This window comes from Tupaia chinensis, unplaced genomic scaffold, assembly GCF_000334495.1.
Source record: "Tupaia chinensis unplaced genomic scaffold, TupChi_1.0 Scaffold142716_1, whole genome shotgun sequence".
NCBI classification, from domain to species: Eukaryota; Metazoa; Chordata; class Mammalia; order Scandentia; family Tupaiidae; genus Tupaia; species Tupaia belangeri.
In genome coordinates, this window is record NW_006202562.1 from 7570196 (window position 1) to 7589546 (window position 19351).

Here is a 19351-nt window from a genome sequence, read left to right on the forward strand (position 1 = left end):
CTAGGGAGAAGCTGACTCCCAGGGGGTGACTACGGATTGAATCCCAGCCCGGGCAGCCTGAAACACGCCCGCAGGCATACACCACACATGCCCAAGATCCAGCAGACAGGATGAAAATGATCGCAGCATGACCAGACCTTGTGGAGGGTACTTATCTCTCTCTCTCTCTCATTTGCACATACTCTGTCTTAAATAAAGAAGAAAAAAAAAATTTTTTTTTGTAGAGGTTTTTGCCTTAGGGAGCATGAGCTCATGGGGTGTGGGGAGAGAAATACAGTGAGGGGGAGATGAGAAATCACCCCCCACAAGAGACGGCCACTTTGCAATCCTTTCTCCTCCATTCTCCTCCTGGGATCTTGGGCACACACACACATGCACGCAGCAAGAGTTTCAAGCCACCATCTGGGACTCAAACCTCAGTCGGCCATGTGGGAGTCCAGCAATGTAATTACTTCGCCATTTGCTGGCCCAAGAAGAAATTTGTTTTAAAAATCAATATTATGGTAGGAGAACTGAGGTCTTGGGCTGTAGAATTCTGAAAGCAGCCGAAGACGTAAACACCATCAGCTGCTCACCCGAGTCATACACGAAATACAAACATTTGGTGAATACAAGTTTTGTACTGCCTGCCCCATCCTCTGTTCTGTCTATTGGCTTTTCTTTTCTGAGTGCTCACAATCTACTTTTAGATGCTAGCATTTTCCTATGGACTTTTGAACACCAAACGGCTGCCTGAACTAAAATGAGCTTTGCTATCTGGTACCAGATTTCCTGCCTTTCTAAATGCACACCACTCTTTTTACGATCTCTGTCAAGTGAGGACCTGAAGCAGGCAAAAGAGTGAGAGTCAGCTGATGGAAGAGGAACCCCTCATTGCAAACATTGGTCTTTTTATTTTTCTTTTTTAATGGTTTTTGCCATGGGGTACATGCACTTGCCAGAGAGAGACAGAGAAAAACAGTGAAAGGGAAGGTAAGAAATCACCTCCTGGGAGGGATGGTCATACCATAATCCCTTCTCCTCCATTCTTTTGTGATTTTGGGTATGCACACACTCAAGCCACTGGATCCAGGACTCAAATCACGGTCGGCCATGTGGGCAACCAGCCACCTTAACCACTATGCCACCTGCTGGCCCCTCATTGGTCATCTCTTATATTCACAATACATATTCCAGTATGAAGGCCTCCTGGACAAAGAAGGTGGTGGGATTTCCTTCCTACCAACTCTGGGCTTCACATCTGTACACTGGAACTATCTGAATGAGGTCAGGATGCGTAAAGCTGACCATCCTCAAGATGCCTTCTGTCAGGACTTAAATGTGTACACGGGGAACCAAAAGCATGCACCCTTCTCCTGCCACTCCACCCTCCTCTGTCTCTCACTCCTCCCCCAAAAGAAGGAATCTGAGTGGCCAAGATTGCAGGCTATTTCCTGAACTAGTCCACTAGCATGAAGGTTCCCTGGTCATTTAAAAGTCAAACATATGTCTTTGTCTCTCTCTTCCACTTCCTTTCTCCATAATGTCTGAGTAGTTACTCGAGGCTGGTCTCCCCCTTATTAACATAGCCATGCGTGGACTCCGAACCTTAAAGTTCTGATGCCACCTTCAGGTGGTAACTGTTCAAACCTGTGCTAACAGGATATTCTTAACCTCCCATGAGACTTTGCAACTGATGTTTCAACCACTTCTAAACTTTGCCACTACCTGCTGCCCATTGGGTCCCTGACTGTGGGGTTCTCCATGCTGGAGCTAAAATTAGAACTTACGGAAGGGACCAGCAGGTGGCATAATGGCTATGTTCCTGGACTCTCACATAGTCAACCACGGTTCGAGTCCCGGAGGCTTAAACTCACACCGAGAGCGTTTGTGTGTGTGCCGAAGGTCCCGAGAGGAGAACAGAGGAGAAGGGATTGTGATGTGGCCATCCCCCATGAGGAAGTGACTTCTTGCTTTCTGTCTCTCTGTCTTTCTGGTGAACACACGCACCCTATAGCAAAAACCTCTCAAAATAAAAAAAAAGGAACTTATGCCCTGTGTGACTTTAATGTTTGTAATAAAAGCTCATGTGAGCCCAGCCACAGTGACAGGCTGTGAGGTATTGCTGCACAACACCGGAGTCATGTGGGAAGGCTGTGACCCTAGCTGGCTGGAAGGCTGCTGGGTAGGAGCAGATAGTAACGGTAAGATGTTGTCAGGGGTGCTCCCTTATATCTTTTTCTCTTATGAAATAAAGAAAAAAAAAAAACTTACATAAGAAAAACTCCTACAAAAAATAAAAATATAAAACCTCCATTATTTTGTTTTTATTGTGTGAGTTTTTTTTATGTTTTTTTTCTTATGTCCCCCACCCCACCCTGCCACAGGGCACATGTGCTTACCGAAGAGAGACAGAGAAACAGTGAGAGGGAAAATGAGAAGTCACTCTCAAGGGGGGATGGCCATGCTAGTATGCCTTTTCCTCTTTCCTCCTCCTGGGATTTTTGGCCATGGAAGAACATGCATTCAGCATGGTTTTCAAGCCACAAGGTCCAAGATTCAAACTACAGTTGGCCATGTGGGAACCCAGTGGCTTAACCACCATGCCACTTGCTGACCCCAAAATCTCCATTTATTAAGGCAAAAAAGAACATCACTCTTATAACAAGAACTTAGCCCATGTGACTATTTTCTTGTGCCCTGAGGTCCCACTGCTGACATACCCCAGTGCAAGACATCCTGTTTGCCTCCCCACCCACTCTGCCCTGCCCACTTCCTTGCTAATAGAACTTGTATGTAGCACATCATCAGCCCACTAGCCAGGTCTTTCGTGGGCCCCAGGCTAAACCACTGTGGCACTCACTACATTCCTCTTACCAGGTATTGGCTGAGACAAACTTTCTTACAGGGGCCAGCAGGTGGGTGGTGGTTAAGGTGTTGGACCCCCACATAGCAGACTGTGGTTGAGTCCTGGACCTGACAATTGTTTTCTCCTGTTCTCTCTCCTTCTCTCATGAGTGCATGGGCCCTATATCAAATTAAATAAGAATAATTTTTAAAGTAAATAAATAATTCTTAAAAATAAAAAAATATTTTTTACAAGATGCTGGCTAAAGGACATAAGAGGAGGTTTGCCACAGGCTTCTGGGAAAGTTGGACAAAGAGATATGGGAAGGGGACCTTCCCTTTTCTACCTTTGGACAATGATGTCTACCTGTATGCAATGTCTTAAAGTGTATTGGTCATTTCGTGACCATGAAAGAAGCCAGCATGGTTAGAGAAGTAAATGGCAGGGACCAGCATGTGGCATGGTGGTTAGGGTGCTGGACCCCAACATGGCCAACCATGGTTTAAGTCCTGGACCCAGAGGCTTGAAACTCACACTGGGTAGCATGTGCGTGCATGCCCAAAATTCTGGGTGGAGAATGGAAGAGAAGGGATTGTAGCATGGCCATTCCTCCAGGGGGTGATTTCTCACTTTCTCTCTGTTTCTCTGGTGAGTGCATGCATCCTATAGCAAAAATAACTCTTAAAAAAAAAAAAAATTCCCCTGCCCAATCAGGGAATCTGAGGCAGGGCTCTATTTCAGCTCCAGTCCCAGCCACAGCTCCAAACATTAGAGCCCACTCCCACTTCTCAGAGCTATAAAGTCTCCACTCCCCAGAGAGAGTAGACAAGCCTAGACTTATAGTTTTAAAACACCTAAACATTTTGAGGCTCAGAGAAATCTTCACACACCCACACAGGACCCCCAGCAAATAGGGAGAAACTCTTCTTCTAAAACCTGAACAGAAAACTCCTCCTATGGAGACCACATTGCTAACGACAACAAAAGAGAGACATTGGCACAGAAGCAATTCACAGAAAAAGGGAAGACAACAAGCTCACAGGTGCAGAAATGTTCTCCAAAGACTTAACCAAAAGTGAATACATCACCAAATGACTAAAAGTTGCAGAAGAGCAAGTATGAGGAAACCAGAAAACACATCTCCATCAAGAGAACACAGTAACTTGCCTCCAACTTTTGAAAAAACTGGGTAAGTTACCGAAATGTCAGAAAAAGAATTCAGAACATTCATGGTGACAAAACTCTATGAGATGGAACAGAAAGAATAGGGACAACTAACTCCAGCAGATAAGGAAGTTTTTCCTGGGACCAGCAGATGGCATAATGGTTATGTTGCTGAACTCCCACATATTTAATGGTGGTTCAAGTCCCAGACCCAGCAACTTAAAACTTATATCTTAAAACTTATGTTTTAAGAATCCCAAGAGGAGAAGGGACTGCTGCATGGCCATCTTCGCTTAAGGGGGATTTCTCACTCTCTCTATCTCTGGCAAGTGTACATGCCTATTAGCAAAAATCTCTCTCTTAAAAAAAAAAAAAAAAAAGTAAGTCCTTCCATGACTTGAAAGAAGAAATGGACACCATAAAAAAGAATCAAAATGGAATTGTTAGAGATTAAGACTGTAATACAGAAAATCAAAACCTCTTCTCACAAGTATTAAAAGTTAGTTAGACCACACAGAAGACTTAATCTCAGATGTAGAAGATAAAACCTCTAATCTAGAAAAAAAGTCACCAAAAGGACTGAAAAAATAACCCAAAATATGAGGATAATATACACTAGATACAATTAAATGCCCAAACATACAAATAATTGGTATCCCAGAAGGTGAAGAAACTAATAAGGGCATTGATAATCTATTCCATTAAATCCTAGAAGAAAAACTTTCCAAATCTAGAGGAGCACTCAAATATCCAGACCCAAGCAATACAAAGGACCCCAAAGAGAATAAACCCAAGATCCTCTCCATTGCACATCATAGCCAGACTGGTCAAAATCACAAGTAAAGAGAAGATACTAAAACTGGCAAGAGAAAAATGTCAAGTTACTTACAAAGGTTATTCCATTAGGCTACCATCAGACCTTTCAATAAAAACAATATAATCAAGGAAAGAATGGGAAGATATATTCAAAGTGTTAAAGAGAAAAACCATTTCAACCAAGATTACTATACCCAGCAAGATTATCCTTCATATGGGAAGAAAAGATAAAAAATCTTCTCAGATAAACAACACCTAAAAGAATTTACCAACACTAGAGAAGCTCTTCAAGAAATTCTGAAGAGAATGCTATATCAGAAAAACTGAAAAAAAAAAAAAAAGACAGAAATAAGAGAATGAAAAATAACCAAGAAAATGGCCAACTTAATGGTAGGGACAAGTCTGAAAATATTGATAACAACATTGAATGTTAATGAATTAAATGCTCCAATCAAGAGACATAGATTGACTGAACGTATTAAAAACAAACAAAACACAGACACCCTCTATGTGTTGCCTATAAGAAACATAGGTCATGGATAAGTACTACATGGACTGAAAATAAAGGGCTGAAAAAAGGTATTCCATGCAAACAGAAACCAAAAAAGATCTGGAGTTACAATACTAATTTCAGACAAAATAGACTTTAAAGCAAAAACAGTAAAAAGAAACAAAGAAGGGCATTAGATAGTAGTAAAAGGGTTAATTCATCAAGATATAACACTTAAAAATATCTATGCACCCAACTCAGGAGCACCCAAATACATGAAGGAAAGACTGCTATATCTAAACAGAGAGATAGACTGCTACACACAACCCCACTATCTCCTTTGGACAGATTATCTAGACAAAAAATAAGCAAAGAGATACACAATCTAAACAATACCATAAATCAAATGGACTTAACAGTCATCTATAAAACTTTCCACCTAAAAACCATGAAATACAATTTTTTTCTCAGCCCTGCATGGAACCTTTTCAAAGACTGACCACATGATGGGGCACAAAATAAGCCTCTATAGATTCAAAGGCATAGAAACTATATCCAGCATCTTGTCCGACCATGATGGAATTAAACTTGACTATCAATTTCAGAAAAAAGTGATGAAAATACACAATCATATGGAAACTAAATAACCTACTCCAGAATGACTTTACAACTGCCGAAGAAATTAAGACTGAATTCAAAACATTCATGGAAACCAATGATAATGAGTACATGAGTTTTCATAATCTATGAGACACAGCAAAAGCAGCAATAAGAGAGAAGTTCATAGCAATTAGTGCACATAAGAAAAAGATGGAAAGATGGCAAATGGACAACCTAACATCATGCCTCAGAGAATCAGAAAAACAATAATAAAAAAAAATTTAAATGCCAGGAGAAAAGAAACAATAAAAATTTCAGCAAAATGAATGAAATAGAAAATAAATTAACTATACAGAAAATAAATGAAAGCAAAAGGTGGTTCTTTGAAAAAGTAAATAAAAGTGACACACCATTAGCTAGATTAACTAAGAGGAGAAAAAGGAATCAAATAAATCAAATTCACAATAAGACAGGAAATATTACAACAGACATAACAGAAATAGAAAACACCATAGAGGACACTATGAGCAACTAACTATATATCAACAAACAAGAAAACCTGGATGAAATGGACAAATTCTTGGATACATATAGTCTACCAACACTGAATCAGGAGTACACAGAAATACTGAATAGATCCATAACAAGCAATGAGATTAAATCAGTAATAAATAACTTCCCAACAAAGAAATGCCCTGGTCCTGATGGCTTCACTTCTAAAGTCTAAAAAGTTGTAAAGAAGAGTTTAATCTTCATTCTACTCAAGTTATTTTTAAAGATCCAAAAGGAAAGAACCCTCCCAAATTCATTTCATGAAGCTTCCATTGTTCTTATTCCCCCGAATAGGTAAGGACGTGACAAAGAAGGAAAACTACAGACCAATATCTCTGATGAATATAGATGCAAAAATTCTCAACAAAATACTAGTAAATTGTATCCAATAATATATAAAAAAGATGATACATCACAACCAAGTAGGCTTTATTCCAGTGATGCAAGGGTGGTTCAATATACACAAAACCATAAACATAATACACTGTTATTAACCAAAAGAAAGATAAAAACCATATGATCATTTCAATTGATGAAGAAAACACATTTGACAAAATACAACATCCCTTCATGAGTAAGACTCTCAGAATAGAAGGGTTATTGCTCAACACAATATAAGCCATCCATGAAAAACCTGTGGTTGTGGTCGGGACCAGCAGTTAGCGTAATGGCTATGTCGCTGGACTCCCACGTAGTCGACCGCGGTTCGCATCCCAGACCCGGTGGCTTAAAACTCATGCCAGGCACGTGTGCGTGCGTGCCCAAGATCCTGAGAGGAGTACGGAGGAGAAGGGATTGCGGCGTGGCCATCCCCCCTGGGGGGTGATTTCTCGCTTTCTTTCTCTCTGTCTCTGTCTGTCTGGTGAGCGCACGCGCCCTATGGCAAAAACCTCTAAAAAAAAAAACAAACAAAAAAACAAAACAAAACAAAAAAACCTGTGGTTAATGTTATACTGAATGGGGAAAAACTGAAGGTTTTCCCAATAAAAATTGATAAGGATAAGGCTGCCCACTTTCTCTACTTCTTTTCAATATAGTGCTGAAAGTCCTAGCCAATGCAATCAGAAAAAAAAGAACGAAATAAAAAGCATTCGAAGAGAAAAAGAAGTTAAATTATCTCCATTTGCAGATGACATGATTGTATACATAGAAGACCCGAGGGTCTCCACAAAAAAAACCTTCTGGAAAAGGTAATCCATTTACCATATTCACAAAAAGTATAAGATACCTAGGAATAAATCTAACCAAAGAAGCCAAAGGCCTCCACAAGGAAAACTATAAAATGTTATTTTAAGAAAAAAAGGAGAAGAAGAAATAGAAATAAAAAATAACACGAAAAAGCAGAAGGACATCCCATGTTCCTTAATTGGAAGAATTAATATAATCAAAATGGCAATTCTTCCCAAATTAATCTACATATATAATGCAATCTCAATCAAATTACCAGAGACATTCTTCACAGATTAAGAAAAGACAATCAAAGAATTTGCCTGGAATCATAAAGGACACTATATTACCAAAGCAATCTTGCACAAGGAGAGTAGAGTGGATGGTATCTCACTCCTTGACCCCAAAATATACTATAAACCTATGATAATCAAAACAGCATGGTATTGGCACAAAAACAGACATGTGGGCCAATGGAATAGAACAGAGACCCCAGAAATAAACCCCAAAACATTCAGTCAACTGATTTTTCACAAAGGGTACCAGTTAATCCAATGGGAAAAAGAAAACCTCGTTAGCAAACGGTGCTGGAAAAACTGGGTATCCGCATGCAGAAAAATGAATCTGAACCCCTACTTCTCACTATTGACAAACATCAACTCAAAGTGGATCAAAGATCTAAACCTAAAACCTCAAACTATAAAACTACTGGTGTAAAACAATGGGGAAACTCTGGGAGACATTGGGGTAGGCAAAGACTTCTTAAATAACATCCCCAATAATCCCAAAAATAGACAGGAATACATCAGATTAATAAATTTCTGCACAGGAAGAGACACAGTAATTATTGTGAATCTACAACCCTCAGAATGACAGAGTATTCTTGTAAACTATGTCTCAGATAAGGGACTGATAACCAGAATACACAGGGAGCTCAAGGTGTTTACCTGAAAAAAAAATCAGCTCAATTAAAAGATGAGAAAATGAGGTGAACAAACAACTCTCTAACAAGACATACAAACAGCCAAAACACATACTAAAAAAAAAAAATGCTCAACATCCCTCATCATAAGGGAGATGCAAATCAAAACCACAATAAGATACCACCTAACCCCTGTCAGAAAGGTGAAAATTAAAAAAAGAAAGAAAGAAAGAAAATGATAAGTGCTAGTGGTGCTGTGTTGAAAGGGAAACTCTCCTACACTGCTGACGGGAATATAAATTGGTCCAGCCACTGTGGAGTACAACATAGGGGTTTCTCAAAGACCTACAAATAGAACTACCATATAACCCATCAATTCCACTCCTGGGTATCCTGGGTATCTATCCAAAGGACTAGAGAATTCTCAATGGGAAAAGTGCTTGCACATCTATGTTTACAGTGACATTATTCACAATTGTTAAGATAGGGAATCAACTCAAATGTCTACAAACAGATGAATGGATTGAAGTAGTGTGGCTCATATACTCTATGGAATACTACTCAGCCATAAAAAAACAAGACCCTGGCTTTTTATAGAAAGTGGATGAATACGAAAGATTTACTGCTGAGTGAAGCAAGCCAGGCTATGAAAGAGAGACACTACATGTCTTCACTTAGTATATACCAGCTTTCAGCACTCTACGGCAGAAACTGAAAGATCAGAGGATACAGAAGCATGGAAAATGGTTATAGATACTGGATACAGTGTGGAAAGAGGGGATGAGTGTGGGAAGAGTGTGAGGAAAGGCATTAAGGAGAAAAAATACAGAGGCAAGACATATATGAAACACTGAAATGAATTATTATCTGTTGATGATAACATGTACAGTATCCTCAACTGGACTGATGCGAAGTGTATTCATGTTGGGAAAATTCACTTTACAAGCTAAGTGATATATAGTTTGTGAATTATAAAAGAAATTAAAATTAGGAGCCGGCAGGTGGCATCATGGTTAAGGGCGCTGGACTCCCACATGGCTGACCGTGGTTCAAGTCCTGGACCTGGCAGCTTGCTTTCTCACTTTCCTTCTCTCTCTCTCTCACTCTATCCCTCTCTGCTCAAATTTAAATAAATAAATAAATAAATAAAGTCCAATAAAATCTTTTAAAAATTAAAATTTAATTTAATTTAATTAATTTAAAAAAAAAAACCTTAAATGGAAAATGGTAGGAGCCTGGAGGTCATTATGAGGCCTCTACACATGTGGTCCTATGATATAATAAATGTCTTTATCATTTAGGCAATTTCAAATTATTTTTATTACCTGTAGCCAAATATCTGAACTCATAGAACCATTAAGCATAGGAAGCAATAGGTTAAAATCCTTTTATTCTATAACAGAACTGCAGCATACATGCACATGATGTATGTAAATTCACCTGTAACAAATGTGCAATTAAATAATCCCCAAATAGACTACTAAACACTGGACTTACAGAAGTAAACACATAAAACCAAGAATACTGTCACATGAAATACAAACCATGTTCTGAACATCAGAGCCAACTGCAGAAAATAATCTGTTTGGCATTTAGTCATTGTTTGTTCTTATGATCAGCCTAACAATCAGCTCTAGACCACAAATTAAAATTTTAGAAATAATTAATCCCTTGAAACATTCCTGTTTTCATTAATGCCTCAGACAGCAATGTAAGTAAGACTGGCCAAGTCTTTCAAAATATACTTGCTAATATCATTAACCTGTGTTTTCCTGGTAAGCAGTGATGGGGCAAACACAAGAAAAGAATAGGTAAGCACTACGGTACTAAAATGTTTCATGTAGCCTTCAGCTGGAGGTGACTTAGCACTGCACCCTTCTCACGTCCTGGGGCCAGAAGACTTGGCAATGTCTGGAGATGTATTTGGTGGTCACAACTGCGGGAGGAGCTACTGAAATCGTGTGGACCTGCATCCCACAGTGCACAGAACAGTTCCCACAACAAAGAATTACCTGCCCCATAATGGCAAGAGTGCTGAGATTGAGAAAGTCTGGTCTAAAGTGAGGTGACTGGGCTGGCCCCAATCCCATGGCCAAGGGAGTGAGAGAGCCCACATAGCCAACTGTGGTTAGGATCCCAACCCCAGTGGCTGGAAAACACATTGGGCACATGTGCTTGTGTGTCCAAAATCTTGACAGGATGGAAAAATAGACTGTGGTGTGACCATGACCCACTGTGAGGTGTATGGTCTGTCTGTCTCCCCATCTCTCTCTGGTACACACATACCATTAAAATAAATTCCTCTGGCCATTGAAATAAATTCCTCTAAATAAAATTTTTAAATAAAGTGAAGGAACTCCTTCCACAAGTCAGACATATAAAACATTGATTTCATTAACCTCATAATTAAATCTTCTATTTTTTATTAGATGTTGTTTCTATGTGTTTCAGGCTCAGAAATTTAGACAGTATTTTCAGACTTAGGGGAACCCAGCATATACAAATTCTGCTCCAGCTGAGTAATGAAGTGCAAAGGCACCAACCCACCATTTACCAGGTGCTTCTGAACTACTGGCAGCTCAGGGCTTAAAAGCATATTTTGTAGCCCCAGTAAGTTCACCTACCTGGTGCGTTATTCTGCTCAGTGGACCCTTCTGAGTGCCCATGAGGAGCAGGTACAGCCCCAATAATGCACATAGACTGTTCACACTCAAGTCATAAAACAGACTCAAACGGGGAATGAGATGTTAAAAATGCATTCCGTCTAAGCCGGATGAACCCAACATAAAACTGTAAATCTCCACCAACCAGACATAAATTCAGGAAAAGGTATTAAATGTAATGTAGTATCTTAATAAATGGAGACATAAAATCCTCCCCTTCCCACCTCCACAACCTCACTGGTCTCCTTTACTCAGAATGCAGGTGCCCAATTCCATATGCCACCCTCCATTCAGCTTTCACCATGCCATCTCTGCCTTCCCACCCCGGCCTCGAGCCAACAGCCCCAGTATATTAGGATTCCGAGCAACGTGGACTTCCAGGCACAGCCAGACAGGGACCAGTTCTCACAGGTATGGGGTAAACTGCACCCACTGGAGCTATGAGAACATATGGCCATGCCAAAGGAAAGGGCACAGGGAGGTGACAGTGGGAGTGAGGTATGAACTGGGATGACATGTGCATTTAAAGAGCAAGGAAATCAGGTGATCCTGAGGAGTCCAACCTGTGCTCTATGGGTGGCCAGAGCACGCTCTCGGCATCTGAGCCTGACTAATGTGTGGGTCAGCTGAAAGCAGCGCCAAGATCCTCAGAGTCCCAGGAGCACTCTCACTAATTCCAGGGAGACACTGGCGGCTCTCACCTCCCACAGCGCAGACATGAAAGTGACTACCTGCTGTTCTGCCAAGACAGAGCCCGGGGCTGAGGCTGACGGAGAAATGTCGCTGCCCACCCAACCCTACAGCTTCCCAACATCACTCCCAAATACCTTTCCAGTCTCTAGAATGTTGATAAAGTAAAATTTAAAATTAAAAATAAGCCTGGCCTTGAAAATAAGGGAATAAAAACTTCCCACTAAAACAACGATAACAAAAAACACGCCAGGCCTAGGGCCAATAAGTAGTATAGCTGTTATGGTGCTAGATTCTCACATGGCCAACTGCAGTTTGAGTCCTGGACCTGGCAGCCTGAAAAATCATGCTGGGCACCTGTGCATGCCCCAATTCCCAAGAGGAGTATAGAGGAGAAGGAACTAAGCATGACCACACCCCGAGGGGGTGATTTCTCACTCTCCCTCTCCAGCGAGCACATGTGCCATATCGCAAAAACCTAAAAACAAAACAAACACAAAAACCACTAGGCCCATACCGTTTTCTAGACTCACACAGTTTTCCAAACTCAGTCTCCAACATTCAAAGAATGGGTCACTCTAGTCAATATCACTCTTCCAGAGTAACAGAAAAGAAGAGAGAACACTCCTAACTCATTAATTTTATAGGCTGACGGAGAAATGTCGCTGCCCACCCAACCCTACAGCTTCCCAACATCACTCCCAAATACCTTTCCAGTCTCTAGAATGTTGATAAAGTAAAATTTAAAATTAAAAATAAGCCTGGCCTTGAAAATAAGGGAATAAAAACTTCCCACTAAAACAACGATAACAAAAAACACGCCAGGCCTAGGGCCAATAAGTAGTATAGCTGTTATGGTGCTAGATTCTCACATGGCCAACTGCAGTTTGAGTCCTGGACCTGGCAGCCTGAAAAATCATGCTGGGCACCTGTGCATGCCCCAATTCCCAAGAGGAGTATAGAGGAGAAGGAACTAAGCATGACCACACCCCGAGGGGGTGATTTCTCACTCTCCCTCTCCAGCGAGCACATGTGCCATATCGCAAAAACCTAAAAACAAAACAAACACAAAAACCACTAGGCCCATACCGTTTTCTAGACTCACACAGTTTTCCAAACTCAGTCTCCAACATTCAAAGAATGGGTCACTCTAGTCAATATCACTCTTCCAGAGTAACAGAAAAGAAGAGAGAACACTCCTAACTCATTAATTTTATGAGGATAACATTAACTTAATTATAAAACTAGACAGTAATATGACAAAAAAGGAAAATAGCAAAATGATGACTGACACATTATGATCAAATCTGAATCCTGTCAAGAAATGCCAGGATAATTTAACATTGGAAAATTAGTGGAGGGACAAATGGCGCCACTGGTGCAGTTCTCCCTGCTCAGCAGGCTTGGCGGCTATTCTGCTCCGTTCCTCAGCAGAGCCTATGAAGCCAGTGTTACAGTTACCTGAAAACTCAGGCAGAAGAGAGGACAGCAGTGGAGGAAACGAAGAAGCAGGATCAACTGAAGAGGATTAAGAGAGAATTGGCAGAAGCCTAAGATGACAATATAATAAAGTGAGCGGTTCCTATAAGCCTGCTTTTCTCCAGAGCAATAGTAGATGAAGGTAGCTTTCTGTGTTGTGTGAATAAAACAGAAGAAAATGAGTGTAGGGCTGACTCCACGGCACAGCAGATAAGCACTATGCATAGAAAGCCTGATCCTACGTGGCCCAGACAGCTTGAAAAACGCATTAGGAGTGTGAGGCCAGCAGATGGCGTGGTGGTGAAGATGCTGGATTCCCACATGGCCAAGTGCAGTTTGAGTACAAGACCTGGAAGCTTGAAAATCATGCCAGGTGCGTGTGCGTATATGCTCAAAATCCCAGGAGGAGAAGGGATTATGATGTAGCCATCACCCCCAAAGGATGATTTCTCATTTTCCCTCTCTGTCCTTCTCTCTCTCTCTTCAGCAAGTGCATGCACCCTATAGCAAAACACACGCACACACACACACACACACACACACCCCTAGTGTGTATGTGTGCATGCTGAGAATTGTGACAGGTGAAGAAATTAAGGAAAAAGAACTGCAGGATGACCATGCCCCATTGGGGAAGTTGTTTCTCTCTCTCCCCCTCTCTCTCACACACGCTAAAAAAGAAAATTAGTATAGTTCACTACAATAATGGGTTAAGAGTGGGGAAGCCATATGGCTGCCTCAATAGATTGATATCATTTGATCAAATCCAATATCCACACACAGTAAATGCCCTTAAATCACTAGAAATAGCAAACGACTCCCTCAAAGCTAAGAAAGAGTATTGACTAACACAGAACAAAACACATCCACAACAATCATCACCTTTGTGGTGAGACAGAAGCATTCCCTGAAAAATCAGGAAAAGACATGGTCTGTCTTCCCTACTACTGTTCCGCATTATACTGAAGCACTAAGCAGTGCAGTAAGACAGGAAAAGGAAAGGAATGGCAGAGGGACTGTAAAGCCAAAGGAAAACTGCTGTTATTCTCAGACACTGTAACTACCTCATGGAAATTTCATTCAAAGGGATCTACAGTCTACACATTACTGATAGTAAGACAGTTTAACAAGTTTGCTGGATATATGTGTCTTGAGAAACACAATCTGACCCAGGAAATGATTAAATAATACTTTACATGTTTAATATAATTTACTGGATTATTAAATAATACTTTACATGTTTAATATAATTCGCTGGAAATAGAAATGAGAATTTGCTGATGAAACACAAGAAATGCAACAGAGATGAAGGAAAAAAATTAAAACAGAATGAATCAAATATTTCCTGAAAAAATCTCACAATGAGAATTCATAGGAAAGGCTAAATTTATCTTCTCAGAAAAGAGGCCTGGTTTTTAAGATTTCTTGCAGGTAGGTGAAAAGGAGGTTACCTTGTTAGAGTTAAGTATGTTTTATGTGTGATTTCCAATTGTCCTATTATAAATTGTTTCTAACAGTCAACAGCAGAAAATCTATGAGCCATTTTCTTCCCTGCTAAGCTGTATACTTGTTTCAAAGTTACACTAGAATTTGGGAAATAAAAATGATTACTGGTATAACCTGGGTTTGGTGTACACTCTGTTATTCAGTGCTTTACAAACCAGACACGGTCCACATGCAAATCATAGAAGATAGTCTGATGCTATTTAAACAGAAGACAAACATCCAAATAAGTTCTTCTTGTATATGAGTGTGGTTGACACCAGAGCTCTGTCCTGTAAGGAATCTTAGAAGCTAGAGTCTCACTGTCTCAGGTTTTAATTGAGTCAATGTGGCTATGTTTTAATAAATAGGGATAACAATGGCAGTTTCCAGGCTCTCAGAGAATCAAGATTCTGGAATGCCAACAGATTTTGACTTCATAAAATGCCCCTACCCTCTGACAAAATACACAACTGTGACAAAATAACTAGCAAGTTATTTTGGTTAACTGCCAGGTACCAGGATGCTGCTGTGGTGGAAACAGCAGGAGGGGCATGCTAAGTGGTGACACCCTCCTGGGTGGGTAGCAGTGTCACTCTGAGGTTTGACTCACATCTCAGTCTCCAGCAACTTTTCATCTGGAAAGTGAACTCTATCCATGGTCTCTGCTCTGGTAACCACAAACAACACCTGTTTCCAGGACTTCTGTCCCCAGAATTACTAGGCATGTTGTAATGTGGTCCATGTATGATATTCATTTCAGGTAAGAGTTCCAGTCACTTAGCTACCAGGATATCTTTTCTTTCTTTCTTTCTTTCTTTTTTTGGAGAGGTTGTTTTTGCTATAGGACGTGTGCGCTCGCCAGACAGACAGAGACAGACAGAGAGACAGAAAGCAGGAAATCACCTCCCCCCCCAGGGGGATGGCCACGCCGCAATCCCTTCTCCTCCATTCTCCTCTCAGGATCCTGGGCACGCACGCACACGTGCCCAGCGTGAGTTTAAGCCACCAGGTCCGGGACTCGAACCGCAGTCAACTATGTGGGAGTCCAGCAATATAGCCATTACTCTAACTGCTGGTCCCGCTACCAGGACATTTTAATGGCTAATTTCTCAGATGCCATATTTTAAGGAACCAGGCTGCTTGTTCTATATGTTGTCCACTTTGCCCTAATAAGTCAGAGGACCCATCTACTAAAACCAGGACAGTCTTTAGATCTGCTCCAATAAGAGGAACTCTGCCTAGTGTGCTTTCAGATGACCAGTTAGGGTGGGAAGATTGGAGAAATACACAAAGAATGGAGACATACAGGCAGACACACAGTTATATGAAAAACATAAAACGGTGAGATCACGCTCACCCAAGAAAGCACAAGGTTTGCAGCTCTCCGCTCATGGTGGAGGGTGAGGCGAGGTGTTCATTTGAGTCCAGCCTCCAGTGAAGGTGAAGAGGGCCAGTCCTGCTAACTCTGGGTTCTTATGTGTGCCAAGGGGAATGTAAAATAAGTTACCTTAACTCGGAGAGAGCCCACTAATGAGCTAGTATCTTTCTCTTAAAGTACAAGCCAATCTCTTTTGGAGAATTTTATTAACTTATGGGGATAAGGGGGTAACATTATATTAGATTGAACCATATAAAATTGAAATATTTGTAATAAAAATGGTCAAATAGTAAGTTCATATGGTTCAACCTAATATAATCTACATAGCATACAGTACTGTATATTATACATTATCAAAACCATATATTAATGGTTACATAAATATATTATATAGATTATGGCCCTAAAAAAATGAGCCCTCTGCTCCATACTTCTAGTTTTTCAAAATGTAAACCTTCCTCCCCCAGTCACCCTCTCTCTGGCACCTGGGGTTCACCGTCCCAACCACAGCCCTAGGAAACATCAACAGTGCTGCCTCAGTTGCCTCACTTGTCCCTAAGTGTCACACCACCAGAGAACACCACCACCCTATGACCACTCTGTTTCAGAAATACGAAAGGAGCTCCCTAATTAACTTCACTCCAATAATTAATAACCATGGATTTCTAGATTTTCATCCAAAACAAATATCTTTGATAATGTAACCTGAGCCTTCAAAGCTCATGGTTCGTTCTGAATATTTTTAAAGAAATAAACCCAAGATTGAGACTGGTTAAGGGAAAAAAAAAAAAAAAAACCTCCAATCTTAACCCAACCCTTGTTGCTTCTTCTCATTTGGTTTTCTTTGGCAAACTTCCCACTGACCCCAGGTAAATTTCATTTTTTTCCTACATTCTCCTAGCCATTTTTACTTTCCAAATCTTTAATTCTGAGTTATCAAATATCATACTTTTTCCAGTTCAAAAAAGAATGCCACAGGGCCAGCAGGTGGCATGGTGGTCGAAGCACTGGACTCCCACATGGCCAAATACAGTTTGAGTCCCAGACCTGGTGGCTTGCTTTCTTCTCTCTCTCTCTCTCTCTCTCTCTCTCTCTCTCCCTCCCACCTTCCTCCCCTTCTTCCTTCTCTCCCTCCCTCTCTGGTATGCTCAAGTATCCTATAGCAAATTAAAATAATAATAATAAATACAAATAAATTAATTAATAAAAATAATACCATGCTAATTCCTCCACTTCCATTGGTACCCCTCTGTATAGGGAATCTTTAATCAATACACAATGACTAGTTAAATAATAAAGTTCTAGCTAATTTTCTGAAGTAATGGTCTAAAAGTTTAAGTAACAATAACTCTTACAATAACAAGCCCAAAAGGAAATAAACTGGTTTCCTTACAGAAGATGAGCTGGTCTTTCACCTCAGTCAAAATTTACAAAATTACAGGTTGGGTCATCAGATTGTTTGAAAAGACTATGACATTTCCTTCCTAAAAACCTTTCAGAATAAAGAATAAACAAAGCCCCCAATGTCTCAGACTGGTTAATCTATGCCTTCTAGGAGCTAGGGAGCAAACCCTGGATCACTCTGTGGGTCTCCTCCTACCTGCCAGGTTGACCAGGCAGACATTGGCGAAGTGATGAGTGTCACCAGGAGAGTCTGACCTCTGTGCATTGGAGCAGGATGACAGATGCTGCTGCCTCAAACAATCACATTTAGGACTGTACTACAGTCTGAAATCCACACACCCCTTAGACCTCAGGTTTCTTGCTCAATCATAAATATTATTTCCTCTCTCTGACAAGTGGAGAAACACTATAGTGTTTTCTTTTTAAGGGGAGAACTCAAATGCTTCTGGAATACTGAAAGGTTCAGATCCTGACCCAAACATGGATGAACTGAGTAAAAAGAACCACATGGATTACAGGTGCTCAAAACCCACATGGTTTTGAAAATACTGATAGATGGAGAGGGTATCATTCAAACAAGCTGAGTTTTAGTGAAATACTTGAAAAATGCTTGAAAAAACATTTGAAACATTCAGAAAACCTAGAGCACAGCAGGATGGGCCTCCCCTTAGCACAAACTCATAAAGAAGAGTGGGTGGGTCAAGCCTCAAATGACTTAATTTGTGTTTCAAATATGATATAAAGTACCCCAGAAAAATCCTGGGCCAAAAGACTCCAAATACCCAGAATATCTGCATACCAGAGATTCAACACAGGAACCCTCCCAAGAAAAAAAGCAGTGAGGAAAACGAATTCCTGCTGCTTGCACAAAACAATGAAGCCTGTGAATTTCAACCTGATACACCAGACTTTAGAGCTTATAGGGAATTTTTCAATTTCAAAGTCTAAAGAATTTGTAAAGGGAGGGGAGCAAAACAGCTTTGCCAACTTTTGATGAGTCATCTTTTTTTTTTTTTTTTGAGAGAGGTTTTTGCTATAGGGCGCGTGCGCTCGCCAGACAGAGAGAGACAGAGAGACAGAAAACGAGAAATCACCCCCTCAGGGGGGATGGCCACACTGCAATCCCTTCTCCATTCTCCTCTCGGGATCTTGGGCATGCACACACATGCACCCGGCATGAGTTTTAAGCCACCAGGTCCGGGACGTGAACCGCGGTCGACTACGTGGGGGTCCAGCGACATAGCCATTACGCTAACTGCTGATCCCGATGAGTCATCATTTTATGGATCATATTCATAGAAAATCCCAGAGCTTCATTTCAAACAATAGTCTCCCCAGAAAAATACTGGTTTGTTGGAAAAGTCATGACACATTTTTGCAGAGGAAAATATAAAAATACATCATAACTTTTCTTTTCTTTTCTTTTTTTTGAGAGAGTTTTTTGGCACATATGCTCACCAGAGAGACAGAGAGATGGAGAGCAAGAAATCGCCCCCTCCCAATGGGGGGCAGGTGGTCATGCCACAATCCCTTCTCCTCTAGGGATTTTGGACTCTCAGGATTTTGGGTACCCATGCACACATGCCCGGCATGAGTTCTAAGCTACAGAGTTTGGGACTCAAACCCCAGTTGACTTTGTGGGAGTCCAGAGACATAACCATTACACAATCTGCTGGTCCCATGCCATCTGGCCTGTCGCCCTATGGGGGGGGGGGGC

At 40.9% G+C, this 19351-nt stretch overlaps 1 protein-coding gene and 1 pseudogene across 1 annotated transcript in view; one reads left to right on the forward strand and one right to left on the reverse strand.

Moving 5' to 3' along the window:
* The window catches only part of DTD1 (D-aminoacyl-tRNA deacylase 1), a 224652-nt gene that overhangs the window by 38184 nt on the left and 167117 nt on the right, over positions 1 to 19351 (reverse strand). The gene's annotated exons all lie outside the window — the stretch shown is intronic.
* Positions 13258 to 13466, forward strand: LOC102498187 (ATP synthase subunit e, mitochondrial pseudogene; annotated as a pseudogene).